Source organism: Mandrillus leucophaeus, unplaced genomic scaffold, assembly GCF_000951045.1.
Source record: "Mandrillus leucophaeus isolate KB7577 unplaced genomic scaffold, Mleu.le_1.0 Scaffold119, whole genome shotgun sequence".
Taxonomy (NCBI): Eukaryota; Metazoa; Chordata; class Mammalia; order Primates; family Cercopithecidae; genus Mandrillus; species Mandrillus leucophaeus.
The window spans coordinates 2,508,239-2,523,693 of NW_012100209.1; positions in this window are offsets into that span (position 1 = coordinate 2,508,239).

Genomic DNA, 15,455 nt, shown 5'->3' on the forward strand with positions numbered 1-15,455 from the left:
TCCACGGCTGCTGTCACACTATAATAGCAGAGATAATAGTTGTTACAGAGACTGAATGGCCCATAAGACTGATATATTTGCTTTCTGAACCTTTAAGAAAAAGTTTACCAAGCCCTGCAGTAGACAAAATTGAAATGCTCTTAGCCAAACATGCAAAGAAACTTTTGAAGTAATGCCAATGCTAGCTATTCCTCAGAACCCTTCGCATGCTGAAGATTCTGCACTCAAGTGGACAGTGATTTTCCAGTTTATGGCAAGAGCAAGTATAGTTACTCACTTCTCCTTCCATACCCTGCTCTGTAGAACTGGGGCTGGAAAACTGAAGCTGCATTCCACAGACTCCTTTTTGCTTGACTTCCTAAGTCCAGCTAATGTGAGGCACTGGCAGGAGAACAGAAGATGAGAGAAGAGCTTTCAGTTTCTGCCTGACAACAACGGAAGTTGCTAGAAGTTACCATCACAGCAACGGGGCAGGACAGCTGCAGACTTCTGTAGTGCAGCGGCAGGGGCAGCCCCGTGGGCTCCAGCCTGGGTCTGTTGGTTGTTTCTTCATCTTAGAGTTTCACCCCTTCTTCCTTTTGCTCCTCCAGTCTTTATCTTTTCCTCTCATTTATTTCTAGACCTTCCAAAACATTGTGACAAAGTTCCTATAGTAAACCCTTCCTTTTTGAAATGCCTAGCTGCTTTTCTATGCCCTCAACCCTGCACTTGCGGATAGAGTGCCCCATGGCACTCAATGTTGTCTCCTTTCTTCCTCTCTTTAAATGACCGCAGTTTATCCACCCCTCCCCCACAACCCACATACTCTACTTATCTATTTTAGGCCTCTTGAATCCTTATTGCTGTTTCCACATTCTGATCGTAAATTTGGATAAATTCACTGCTACTCAGGCTTCAAGCTGATATAATGAATAGAGGGAAAATAGGCACCCAAAGTCAACAAGAAGCACAGGTGATGATGCCCCTGTGATTTGTGGGACTGTAAAAATACATTGTCTTCTGTTTTCCCTTTTTGCCCAAATCCAAATTTAGAAGAGAACATTCTGGGAATATATACATAAGAACTGCAACATGAAGGAACAAACATTAACCATGATAAAGCAAGCAGGCAAACAAAAAACAGCCCTGTGACTATAACCACAAAGCTGGGCAGCATATAATTCTGATTCAATAGTAGCTGGAAAAGGTTCCTCTCTACTCTATAGTCATGGCCCCCATGCTCCACATGCGCTCCTATATTTCAGCTTTTAAGTCATCATAAAATATTAAGGGGCCCGTATTCTTTGACTCCCTAGGTTTCCGGCATTACTTGGATTTTCTGAGCACATTTTCGTTCCTTAATGACACATGCAATGTCAATAGATTTTGGAAAAGAATTTCTCATGTTCCCCACTTACCTAAAAAATTATTCTATGTATCTTTTCTCCAAGAAAGATTTAAGGATGAAGAAATTACTATGATACATTAAGAAAGGCAAAAGGAAGTATAATATATACTACATTATGTACTTAGGCTAAAAAAAGTTTCATTCCTTTGTGATATTTTCTTCCTTCTGTGTAAGCAATTTGTCACATTTTCTAAAACTATGTGTTTAACATTTTCTTGGCTACTCTTTAAACCTATTTACTTCTGGGGTATGAAAAACACAGTTCTCTTAGTTTGAGTACAGTGTGCACATACATTAGGGAAAGAACAGTCTCTTCAATAAATAATACTGGGAAAACTGAACATCAACAAGCAGAAAAATGAAGCCAGACCGCCTCACCATATGCAAAATCAACTCAAAATAAATTAAAGACTTAATGCAAGACCCAAAACTATGGAACTGCCAAAATAAGAAACCATAAGGGAAATGTTTTGGGACATTGGTCTGAAAAAAGATTTTTTTGGATGGGACCTCAAAAGCATAGGCAACAAAAACAAAAATAAACAAATGAGATGATGTAAAACTACAAAGCTTCTACTCAGCACAGGAAAAACAGAGTGAAGAGACAATCCACAATATGGAAGGAAATATTTTCAAACTATGCCTCTGACAAGGGGGTTATATCCAGAATACATAGGGAACTCAACTCAATAGCAAAAAACAAGAAACAAATAATTGCACTGCAAAATGGGCAAAAGATTTGAATAGACATTTCTCAAAAGAAAACATATAAATGACCAACAAACATGTGAAAAAAATATTCAACATTACTAATCATCAGGGAAATGCAAGTCAAAAATCACAGAGATGTCACCTCACTGTAGTTAGAATGACTATTATCAAAGAGAAAAAAATGGCAAATGCTGGCAAGGATGTGAAGAAACAGGAACTCATACACATTAGTGGGAATGTAAATTAGTACCGCCATTATGGAAAACAGTATGGAGGTTCCTCAGAAAATTAAAAATAGAATTGCCATGTGTTCCAACAATCCCACTAATGAGATCATATATCCAAAGGAAATGAAATCACTATGTTGCAGAGATATCTGCACCCCTATGTTTATTGCAGCATTATTCACAATAGACAAGATATAGAACCAATGAATAACTGGATTTTAAAATGTGGCACATATACAGAATAGAATGCTATTCAGTTATAAAAAAAGGTGAAATCCTGTCATTTGTGACAACTCGGATGAACCTAAAGGACATTATACTAAGTGAAATAAGCCAAGCACAGAGGGACAAATACTGCATGATCTCACTCATACATGGCATCTTAAAAAGTCAATCTCATGGAAGCAAAGAACAGAATAGTGGCTACCAGAGACTGGAGAGGGTATGGGAGAGGAAGGAATGGGGAGAAATTGGTCAGTGGGTACAAAGTCACAGTTAGGAGGAATCAATTATGGTGTTCTAATGCATGGTAGTGTGACTATAGTTAACAATAACGTACTGTATATTTCAAAAAAACTAGAAGAGAGGATTTTGAATGCTCTCACTAGAAAATAATGATAAATATTTGAGGTGATAAATATGCTAATTACTCTGATTTGGTCATTACGCAATGTATATATGTATTGAAACATCACACTGCACCTATAAATACATATGATTATTGTGTCAATTAAAAACAAGAAGAACTTATCCATATTTCCCTACCCAACAGATGAGGGATAACTTCTACCACCCCCAATGTCAGTAAACGAAATGAGGGATTCTAAACCACATGGTAACAGATCCCTATTAAATAGTTAACAATTCCAGGAATGTCAGTCATAACAGAATCTTTTATTTTATTTTTCTTGATTCTATTTCCTTTGTGAAGATTAGAATGCAGCATTTTTTAGGCTGGGAGTGGTGCCTCATGCCTGTAATCCCAGCACTTTGGGAGGCCGAGGTGGGCAGATCATGAGGTCAGGAGTTCAAGACCAGCCTGTCCAACATGGTGAAACCCCATCTCTACCAAAGATACAAAAAGTTAGCCAGGTGTGGTGGTGCGTGCCTGTAATCCCAGCTACTCGGAAGGTTGAAGCAGGAGAATCGCTTCAACCCAGGAAGTGGAGGTTGCAGTGAGTTGAGATCACACCATTGCACTCCAGCCTGGGTGACAGGGCGAGACTCCGTCTCAAAAAAAGTAATAATAAAAATTAAAAAATTAGAAGAATGCAGCATTTTTTATAAAAACAAAAATCATCATGCATTCTTTCACACCACTCTTCTTCTCTTCTTGTTGGATTCTATTACATTTTGTACATTTACATGTTGAATCTTTGCTCTCTAGAGTAGGTTGACAACAATGTGTTGAAACTCTTACTGTGAGCCTTACTATCTGCATGGTGTTAGGCAATCCTTCTTTAACATCTTAATGTTAGTTTCCTTGTCGGCAAAATGAAGAGAAGAATGTTATTAATTCACTTAGGGCCTTGAATGCTCTGAATTGTCTATAATTGGTACAAACATATACATATGTAAGTTTACATATATATGTAAATATTTATTTTTTGAAAAATCAATACTTTGAAAGCAAAGAAAAATGAAGAAATCTCATACAAAAAGCATTGGGCTGATCAGGGAGCATGATTTTTACCTAACCACTGGGACATTGAGCTAAGACTTTGCTGCTGCTTAGGCCCGTAAGACAAGACTTGGAGAAAATCTTCACAAAGGGCTCCTCCAGGTGTAAAATTATTTCACTATGGTTAATTTCAAGTGACAGAAATGTAGTTTTACATGTTTTGTCCATTAAATATAACCAAGCTTAACTCTTTTCTGACACAGATGTCATTTTTGCCTCTTCCTTGATTTTCCAGGTTGAAAAATTCCCAGAGAATCAATTCCTGACCAAATTCCCCAATGATTAACGTGGGATTTTCTCATCTCAACATTTTATCCTCTTTTTTCATTTAATAACCAAAACACAGCATTAAATATTTACATCATGTGATGTCTATGGTCAAATTACCCATTTCATTAATGGATTTACGATATGTTCATGCATTTAGTTTCCAGAAAAATGTCCATTTCAATCTTCAGAGTGCAATATTTTTAACGTGTGTTAGTGAGACATGGCTTATTACACAGTTCAGTATGCAGCTCTGGCCAGAACTAATGCCAACATTACTGATCCAATGCCGAGCTATGCCTAGATGGGGAAATAAAATTGCTACAGAGAAACCTAAAACCATCTTAACTTACCATTCCTGGGAATCCTGACAACTTACTCATTTAAAACTCTACCAATAAGGAAATCCTACTATTGGAAATATTCTAAAACTAAAAATAACACCTGATCTCACTAGGTGAGCTCGATTTGGTTTAGTTTCTACCTACTCATAGGATATAAAATATTCCATATACCTTATTTAAAATTTAAGACAAAATGAGAATGTAAATTTATATAGCCATTTTGAAGAAAAATGTAGACTTCTTAAAAATGAAAAATTACCATATAATCCACCAATCCCACTACTGGGATCCTTATTCAAAAGAAAGGAAGTTATATATCAATGAGATACCCGCACCACCATGTTTTTACAGCATTATTCTTAATAGCAGAAATTTGGAATCAACCTAGGTGTCCATCAAAGGATGAGTAGATAAGAAAAATGTTGTAAAAATAAGCAATGGAATACTATTCGTCCTTTAAAAAGAATGAAATCCTGTCTTTTGCACCAACATAGATGGAACTGAAGGTCATTATGTTAAGTAAAATAAGACAGGCACAGAAAGACAAATATACATGTTCTCTCTCATATGGGGGAGCTAAAAAGTTAATCTCATGGAGGTAGAAAGTAGAATGATAGTTATCAGAGTCTGTGAAGAGTGTGTGAAAGGAGAGGATGAAAAGAGATTGGTTAATGGATACAAACATAGATAAAAGGAGTAAGTTCTAATGTTCAATAGAAGAGTAGGATAACCACAATAAACTACAATGTATTGTGTATTTTAAATTAACTAGAGGAGAGGACTTGAAATATTCCCAACACATAGAAATGGTAAATGCTCGAGGTGATAAATATCCTAAATATCTTGAATTGATCATACGCATCTTATGGATGTAACAAAATACCACATGTCACATGTACCCCGTAAGTATGTACAACTATCATGTATCGATATATATAAGTAAATATATATATATAATATATAATATAATACACACACACACACACACACACTTTTTTTTTTTTTGAAACGGAGTCTCGTTCTGTCACCCAGGCTGGAGTGCAGTGGCGCGATCTCGGCTCACTGCAAGCTCCTCCTCCCGGGTTCACGCCATTCTCCTGCCTCAGCCTCCGGAGTAGCTGGGACTACAGGTGCCACCATCACTCCCGGCTAACACTTTGTAATTTTCCGGCTAACACTTTGTAATTTTAGAAGAGATGAGGTTTCACCGTGTTGGCCAGGATGGTCTCCATCTCCTGACGTCGTGATCTGCCCGCTTCGGCCTCCCAAAGTGCTGGGATTACAGGCGTGAGCCACTGTGCCCGGGCGATACATTTTTTAAAAAGATTTAAGGAATGAGTTGGGGCTTGAGATACTGCTAACCTTCTGCCAGGACATATGGATTCTACTGATAGACCCATTTAGTTTTTCTGAAACCAGCTCCTAACCAGGTCTTCAGGTCTCTTTTCCCATGTGACACCTGAACAAGTGAATGCAACTGCAAACGTGATATTCAAATTTTGCTCGCCATGTCTCAGTAGCCATGATGGATTGACCCAAGCAAGATTCAACAGGAATTTCTGCTTGGCATAGTTCTCACTGGTTTAATCCGATTCGGTATTTAACAAAGGCTGCAGAGATTAATCCAATTTATGTTATTCTTCAATCCGAAAGCCCTTGGTGAGGTTTGTTGTTGCCTAGGTCTGAAAATTGCCAGTGTGGCTCAGATGCACACTCATCACCACCAACTGCTCCTCACTTTGGACGTCTCAGAGCTATGTAGAGATGTAGAGTTTATACTAGAATGGATTTTATTTTGCCCTTTGGAAGCCCCTGTTATAGGCCCTTTACATGTGAGTGGGATAGCTGACTTTGCCAACTCCTGTTCTAACTGTGGCAGTGTCAGCTGATGCCCCAAAATGTAATTGGCTAGGACTACTCTACTTGCTCAGCCCTCCAGCTTGGACATGCACTTGCCCTGAAGCCTGGCAAGTCCATCTTTATTTTCTTCAAATTACATTATCAGATTTAAGAACCATTATGTCTGTGCCACTATCTATTCTCACATTTAACCCATCAGATTCTGATTTCATTCTGTTTAATGGCCCAGCTTTGGCACTATTCATGCAAACACTAGTTATAGTGTTTATTTGTCATGAGTTACAAACAGATTAGCATAAAACTCAGAAATAATAAGTGACCTTCCTTGTTCTTCTTTGCTGTTTTACAAATCTATTCTGCCTAAGAGCAAAGAAGGTTTTCTAAATTTTATTTATTTTTTATTAATTTTTGTGGGTACACAGTAGGTATATATATTTATGGGTTACACAAAATACATTGATGCAGGCATACAATGCATAATAATCAAATCATGGTAAATGGGGTATCCATCACCTCAAGCATTTATCCTTTGTTCTACAAACAATCCAACTATACTCTTTTAGTTATTTTAAAATATATAATCAATTTATTATTGACAATAGCGACCCTGTTGTGCTATCAAACAGTAGACCTTATTGATTCTTTTTTCAAAGAAGCTCTGTTTGTAATCTTAGAGTTAAATTCTGTAACTTCTGAGATTTCTTCTTACTCATTTCAGGTTTAAATTAAGATTCTCACCTCAAAAATTAGGATTTCCTTTCTAAACTCCCTTATATCTAGATTACAGTCTAAAACTCAGGAGCTGTAGCAAGACTGTGGCATTGAGAGTAGAATTGTCCACTTCATAGTCTCTACATATTGTGTGCTAGTGCTGCTGATATGCAAAATAATTATGTTATAAACTTTGTTTGACAGCATACCTAGGCCAGTGCTGTATGATAGTAATATAACATAAGCCACAACTATTATTTTAAATGTTCTAAGAAGCACATTCCCAGATTCATGTATAACTTTTTAACTCTCCCAAAGCTTAACTACTAATAGCTTACCATTGACAGGTAGCCTTATCGATAACATAAGCAGTCAAGCAAAACATATTTTGTATGTTATATGTATTTTATACTTTATTCTTACAATAAAGTAAGCTAGAAAACTATTATTAAGAAAATTACATTTACTATTTATTAAGTAGAAGTGGATCATCATAAGATCTTCATCCTCATTGTCTTCACATGAGTAGGCTGAGGAGGAGGAGGAGAGGAGGGATAGGTCTTGCTAACAGGGGTGGCCGAGGAAGAAGAGGTAGAGGATATAAAAGGGGAGGCAGGAGACACAGCTTCACTCAGCGTAAATCTACGGAATTACACTGTAATTTCTGTCTGGCTTTTTGTCTTGTTATTTCTTTAAAAATGTCTCCATATGGTACCAATCGTTCTTCCATTGTTTGCTTTAGTTTCAGTGCCCATCTTATAGGAGAGTCCATGTCATAAAAGATCCAGACCCTCTGTTACCATCACATAGGAGCCTGTGGCACAGCGTTCATTCATACAACAGGAGTAACTCTGTCCAGGAAAGTGATTCACTGGGTTTAACACTTCCACAGGCTTCTGATATGTTTACATTTTCTTCCTAACTCAATAATAAAAGCCTTGGCCTGGCGAGAGGGCTCATGCCTGTAATCCTAGCACTTTGGGAGGCCAAGGCAGGCAAATCCCCCAAGCTGAGTTCGATACCACCCTGGGCAACATGATGAAACCCCATCTCTACTAAAATACAAAAGGTTAGCCGGGCATGGTGGCATGCATCTGTAATCCTAGCTACTCAGGAGGCTGAGGCATAGGAATCGCTTGAGACCCAGAGGCGGAGGTTGCAGTGACCAAGATTGCACCACTGCACTCCAGCTTGGGCTAAAGAGTGAGACTCTGTCTCACTGTCTACTTAGTAGACACTGTCTCTGTCTACTTATTAAGAATAAATAAGTAAAATAAAATTTAAAAATAAAAAAGTCTTAGGGACAGTTGCTATCAGACATTAAGACTGAATGAGGTTTAATGGGGAGCACGTGGCAATTCACTGGAGGTGGAAAGAGGAACACTGAAGAGGATGCGTATGTTGTAGAACACAGGAGGTTGTTGCTAGTCAAGCACTATGGTAGCAGATGCTGAGATGTTTGACGTACCAGATGTTTATTGGGGCTCAGCATTGGTAAGAAGAAAGAGAAAGAAGAGGATTGAGCAGAAGGAGAAGTTAATTGCATGATACAGACCTGACAAATCTTCAGCCTACCAAGTAGAAAGCCCTGGAGAAAATATGGCTCATCAGAGTTGTCCTATTTTGAGACAAAATGGTCAGATCGTTTTATCACTACCTCCCTGCAGGAGGGCTGATCCAGGAATGGCACGAACTCACATGAAGCAGCTCTGTTCATTTGAGGCAGACCTTGCAGGAGGTGACAGCTGGAGGTGGCTGCCAAAGCAAGTCCTTCTTTGAGGGGATCTGGATGGGGCATCTCTGTTTACCACAGGGTTCCAGCCACAATTCAAGCAATATTTGACACCAAGGTTTCCAATCAGATAAACAAGGCACCAAGATAGAAGATTCAAATCTCGAGGGTCAGAATATTATGGAAAGGCTGTCCCTGGTATTCAGGATTTAGCTGCAAGAACTATATACATTTTTTTTATTATTATACTTTAAGTTCTAGGGCACATGTGCACAACGTGCAGGTTTGTTACATATGCATATATGTGTCATGTTGATGTGCTGCACACATTAACTCGTCATTTACATTAGGTATATCTCCTAATGCTATCCCTCCCCACTTCCCCAACACCATGACAGGCCCAGGTGTGTGATGTTCCCCTTCCTGTGTACAAGTGTTATCAGTGTTCAATTTCCACCTATGAGTGAGAACATGTGGGTACTTGCAATAGTTTGCTGAGAATGATGGTTTCCAGCTTCATGCATGTCCCTACAAAGGACAAGAACTCATCCTTTTGCATGGCTGCATAGTATTCCATGGTGTATATGTGCCACATTTTCTTAATCCAGTCTATCATTGATGAACATTTGGGTTGATTCCAAGTCTTTGCTATTGTGAATAGTGCCGCAAGAGCTATATTTTTGAGGAAGAAAATAAAAACAATGCGGAGTGGTGAAATGCATGGCTGTGGTACTGGGCTTTAGGATGTGACTCTCATTATAGACAAAAACTGGAGAACAAGAGAAACCAGAATTTGAGAGCAGTAGCCAATGCGAAGCTCTATCAAGTAAAATAAACCACCAGCACAGGCAGGAGAGGAAGGCAGTGAGTAGAAAGGGAAACCCAGTACTGGAAATCATGGCATAGAAGGAGTTCAGAGATGGAAGGCCAGGGATCCACATTTGTTACTATAAACAATGATGCTAAGGTAAGATAAGCATTCTTCCTAATGCATCAAAAAGTGTCCAATTGAGTATTACTTTCCGTTACTTCAGCATTAATAGAATATAAAGTTTTCATTAAAACAAGTTGCATCAACTATTTAACCAAGACTTTTGTTTTTTAACAATCTCTCAAAAAGTAGACATGCTTCATAAATATTATTCATTTGTGAGAGTGTTTTCGTAAATTATTTTTTAGTTTTTTGAGATGCAATCTTGCTCTGTTGCCCAGGCTGGAATGCAATGGCACCATCTCGGCTCACTGAAACTTCTGACTCCTGGGTTCAAGCCATTCTCCTGCCTCAGCCTCCCGAGTAGCTGGGATTACAGGCATGCATGACCATGCTCAGCTAATTTTTGTATTTTTAGTAGAGATAGGATTTCACCATATTGGCCAGGCTGGTCTCAAACTCCTGACCTCAGTTGATTCACCCGCCTCAGCCTCCCAAAGTGCTGGGCTTACAGGCATGAGCCACCACGCTTGGCCGAGAGGGTTTTAATGGCACAGAAGACTACAAAGTTCACACTTTTGGGAAAAGGTGCAGGTCTTTTTGCTTTAACTGAAAATAATTCTAACTTAATTTCCAAGGTTACAGAATTGGTTCTGCTGTCTGATACAACAAGGCTTACTTAGTTAACATGGCCAGGCCAGTCATAAGGAAGCAAAAGCAACATTCTGATAATTTAAGTAAAATGCTTATTTTTACCTTTATGCTGCTTAAAAAATATTACTTTCAATTTGGGGAAAAAAATGAAAATTGAACTGAGACCGAACATTGAGAGCATCAGGCTAAAAGCAATTTTAAAAATAAATGTGTTCATACATTTAAAAAAAAAAAAAAAAATTGCTGCTAGTGGTAGTATGCATTTTTTAACATTGTAAGGAGAAGACAAAAGTTTTACTTGCCTAAAGCACTGAAGAGATCATAGCTCTCACAGGATTAACGAATAGCTGCTACTTTTTTATTTGATTTTCCACTTTGCCCACCACACTCCTTTTGCATTCATCTTTTAGGGAAAAGATGTTATAGTAGGTTGTTTAAAAATTTGAATCAAATACCTTTTTTTGTTGTTAAATGAATTATGCTTAGGAGTGTTATTATTAAAAAGCTACTAAAGCAAAAGTCAGGAATAAACATCACTAGATGATTAGAAATAAAGACATTAACATATTAGGGATTCAATGGTTTAAGAAATCCTAATTTTATGGAGATGATAAGCCCTGTAAGACAACAACTATTTAAGTAATTACCCTTATTGTTTGATGGATTGATTGTGTGTTAAATTACTTAACACGAGTTTGTAAGATTTCTTTTGAGATGATGAAACCAGATGCAAATTTCATTTGCTTTTTCTTGTCTGTTTATACAAATACATGTATTTTTATGTGGTGTATAAAAGTACAATCAGAGCTAATCTGTGCTATAAACTGAATATTTGTGAGCCCTGAAAATGAATATGTTGAAACCTAATCTCCAATGTGATGGTATTTGGGGTTAGGGCCTCTGGGAGGTGACGGGTCATGAGAGTAGAACTCACATAAATTGGATGAATGCCCTTATAAAAGAGACCGCAGAGAATTCATAAATCCCTTCTGCCATATAACAACACAGTGACAAGACAGCCATCTATGAAACAGAAAGTGTGCCCTTAGAAGACATTAGGTCTTGATTTCTGACTTTTCCATATCCAGAACTGTGAGAACTACATTTCTGTTGCTTACAAGCCACCCACTGTTTGGTATTTTGTTATAGCAGTGTAAATGGACTAAGACAATCTTGAATTCTTTCAGCTGGAAATCTGTAATTGGTGTTTTTCCATATTTGCAGTACAATGACAAATAACATCCTTGGCAATATCAGAAGGCCTGGTAGGAGGTTAAAGCATATTCTGAACAATTAAAATGGATTATCTCATGTTTAGTAGATTGGTAGTGTTCTGAGTGTGTTTCTGTGTAAAAATTTTAATTCCTTAAAAAGTAATATTTAAATTCTACACATATTTTAAAATTTGATTAAAATATCTCATCCTCTAACTCTCATATATGTTTATTATGTCTTAGAAAGTAGAATTCATAAGTTTTGGGCCAGGCACAGTGGCTCACGCCTGTAATCCCAGCACTTTGAAAGGCCAAGGCAGGCGGATCACAAGGTCAGGAGATTGAGACCATCCTGGCTAACATGGTGAAGCCCCATCTCTGCTAAAAAATATAAAAAATTAGCCAGGCATGGTGGTGGGCACCTGTAGTCCCAGCTACACGGGAGGCTGAGGCAGGAGAATGGTGTGAACTCGGAAGGTGGAGCTTGCAGTGAGCAGAGATTGTGCCACTGCACTCCAACCTGGGTGACAGAGCGAGACTCTGTCTCAAAACAAAACACAAAAAACAAAAAGAAAGAAAAGAAAAAGAAAAAAGAAAAGAAAGAAAAAGAAAAAAGAGAAAAAGAAAGTAGATTTTGTAAGTTTTTAATTCTCTTAATATTGAAACTACACATGACGAAAGAAATTTTTAAAAATATATCTACCTATCTAAAGTTGGACTTCCCAGAGTCTTACTGGACCATAAAAAAAGTACTTGCACAATCCAAACTTATACCCACACATTCAGATTTGATTTTTAAAGACAGATACCTTGAGCCAAGCAAAAGAAAACCACCTGCCATAGCTGTAAACACAGCTCTTTAGAAGAATTTTTATTATTTTTTTCTTTTATTAAATTTGGTTAGAGTGAAAAAAAATAGATCTGAGCTGGGGAGTTTTGGATAAAAATAAAATATACAACTTCAGACAGAAGGGATTGAAATCAATATTTATTGAATGCAAAGTAGGCCAGTTTGCTGGTTATTTTTGGTACCTTGAGCATAATTGACAGAAAATGGAATTCAGTTTAAAATTCAAAATTGTTTTCCTGTGGTCATCCTACTCTTTTGCAACATAATCACTAACGCTTATAATAAATTGTAATTTAATTCTCAAATCTTATTTCTAGACTTCCTTTCTATAGGTTACCATAAAATAATCAATGTGGACACATCTTCCTCCAAGTAAGTCCTACTCTCAGAAACTGGTCACAGCATTAAAACTTACAGGAAATTCAGAAGTAACAGTTCTCAAAGAAAATTATCTTTATAGGCTAGGATCTCCTACAAGATGGCCAACTAGACACAGCCAGGAAACACCTCTCCCCCGACAGAAACCAAAATATCAAGTAAACTATCCCACTTCTACCCGATCTCTTGATAGGCAATGCAGGCACTGGGGTTGAAGAAGGAGGAAGGTGGGAAGCCTGCGTGAAGTTGCTGAGTGACGGGACTGGCTCCTAATCCTGAACATGTCCTAAGGAGCCGTTGAGTGAAGGAACTCCGGGGCACCACATTCCCGCCGCAGACCTCTGGGATCCTCGCTGCAAGACATTCCATGATCCCCATAGACATTGGAACTGGCAGGGAGAACTACCCAGAGACTTGAACCTACACAGAGCCCCAAAGATTTTGCATGTGGGGCAGCTGCCCCAAGCACATCCACAGGCACCCATCCCCCAGGGCTCTCCACCTTGCTCTGAATAACTCCAACCCCTGCTGACCGCCAGTCTGGGAGAGAGCAGGGCTGCCTTTCCTGTGGAACTGAGGCACACCTGATCCATGCACCCGCTTGTCTGCCAGCCCCTCCCAAGTCTGCCTACCTGGCCAGTCCTGCACAGCCCCCACTGCCCCACCAGTACTTTGCCAGTGGCCTCAGAGCAGTCGGCGCCTTCCCCGCAGTGGGAAGCCAGAGGACAAAATCTCAGGTCTCAATGCCCCTAAGGTTCAAGCACACCATCCAGGGGCATTGAGCTGAGATCTATAGCCCGAGTTCCAGCAGGAGAGGAGCCTCCACTCTCGGAACAGAGAAGAGTAAGGCGCTGGTTCCAGTGCCGGTGCAGGAGCTAGGTGTCTCTCCCTCTGCAAGACCAGTCTGGGAAGCGTGTAGCCTGTTGACATACCACAGCTTCTGCCTCAGGAAGTCCCAAAGCCTGGAACACCTGGAGTAGTATGGCAATCCAGGTGCAGAAGACTTGGGACAAATCTAGCTCATCAGGGCTACTCCTGGGGCAGAAACCAAAGGGAAACCCGGTCAGGGGAGTGTGACCTGGGCAGCCGCTACAGCCATTCTCTGGGAAACAAAACAAAACAAAACAAAACAAAAAACCCGGGTCACGGTCATTATACCAGATGCGTATCCATGACACCAATGCCTGCCTAAGGGTCCTCTACCCTTGACGCACCTGCATGACCAGACCACCCACAGACATTCCCCACTCTTACTCTGACAAGCTCAGAGAACCAGTGGATCTCTGGGGAGTTGCAGGTCTCCTGGTGACCTAATCTTCAGCTCGGGCCACTCCAAAGGGAGGGGGAAATGCAGCCTACCACAGCACCCCTTGGGGTTAAGAAAATACAAATGTGACACCAGTGATTGAAGGAATCCCCCCACCCCAAGGCCAGGGAACAGATTTAGTGAGGAGGTCATCGCTCTCTCCCCCGTCCCTCCTTCCTCAGAGAACTGCTGTGAATGCACTGACTTGCAAAAGAGGCACAGAGGTGGGTAAAAGCCTATTTGCCAGCCCTTACTCTTGAGCACCGTCTACTGTATCGCAGACTGAATTACACCAGCAAACAAAAATAAATTCCTTTAGCACACACAATGCCTGTGAAACCCAATGCAGGAAGCTAGCCACAGCTAAGGAACCCATACAGAACCCTGGCCCTCAGAAAGCCCCCAGAAAAGAAGCTAATCGACTATACACAACATATACCACAGTCAAACCCTCAGGGGGAAAAAGAATATTAAAACAAAAAGCCATCCAAATGACAGCAATTTCAATTTTTTTTTTTAAATGAGTGCCTTCAAATGAGAAGGAATCACTGCAAGAAGTCCAGCAGCCCAAGAAGCGAGATTGTTTCCTTACCTCCAAAGGATGACACTAGCTCCCCAGCAATGAATCCCAAACAGATTGAAATGTCTGAAATGACAGACATAAAATTCAGAAACTGAATTGCAAGGAAGATCAAGATTCTAGAGAAAGTTAAATCTAAACTAAGGAATCCAGTAAAACAATCCAAGAGTTGAAATATGGCATAGCCTTTTTAAGAAAGAAGCAAACTGAATTTTTGGAACTGAAAAATTGACTACAAGAATCTGAACATACAATTGGATGCCTTAAAAGCAGACTAAACCAAGCTAAGGAAAAAAATCCAGAGCTCAAAGACCAGTCCTTCAAATCAACCCAGTCAGATATAAATAGAAAAGATTTTTAAAATAAAAAAATATAATAATGAACACAGTCTTCAAGAAGTATGAGATCATGTAAAGAGACTAAACCTACGACTCATTGGCATTCTGAGAGAGAGTAAGCAACTTGGAAAACATATTTGAGTCCATGAAAATTTCCCCAAGCTCAATAGAGAAATCAACATGAAAATTCAAGAAATTCAGAGAATCCCTGCATAATACTATACAAGATGACCATCACTAAGACACATGTCATGAGACTTTCCAAGGTCAATGTGAAAGAAAAA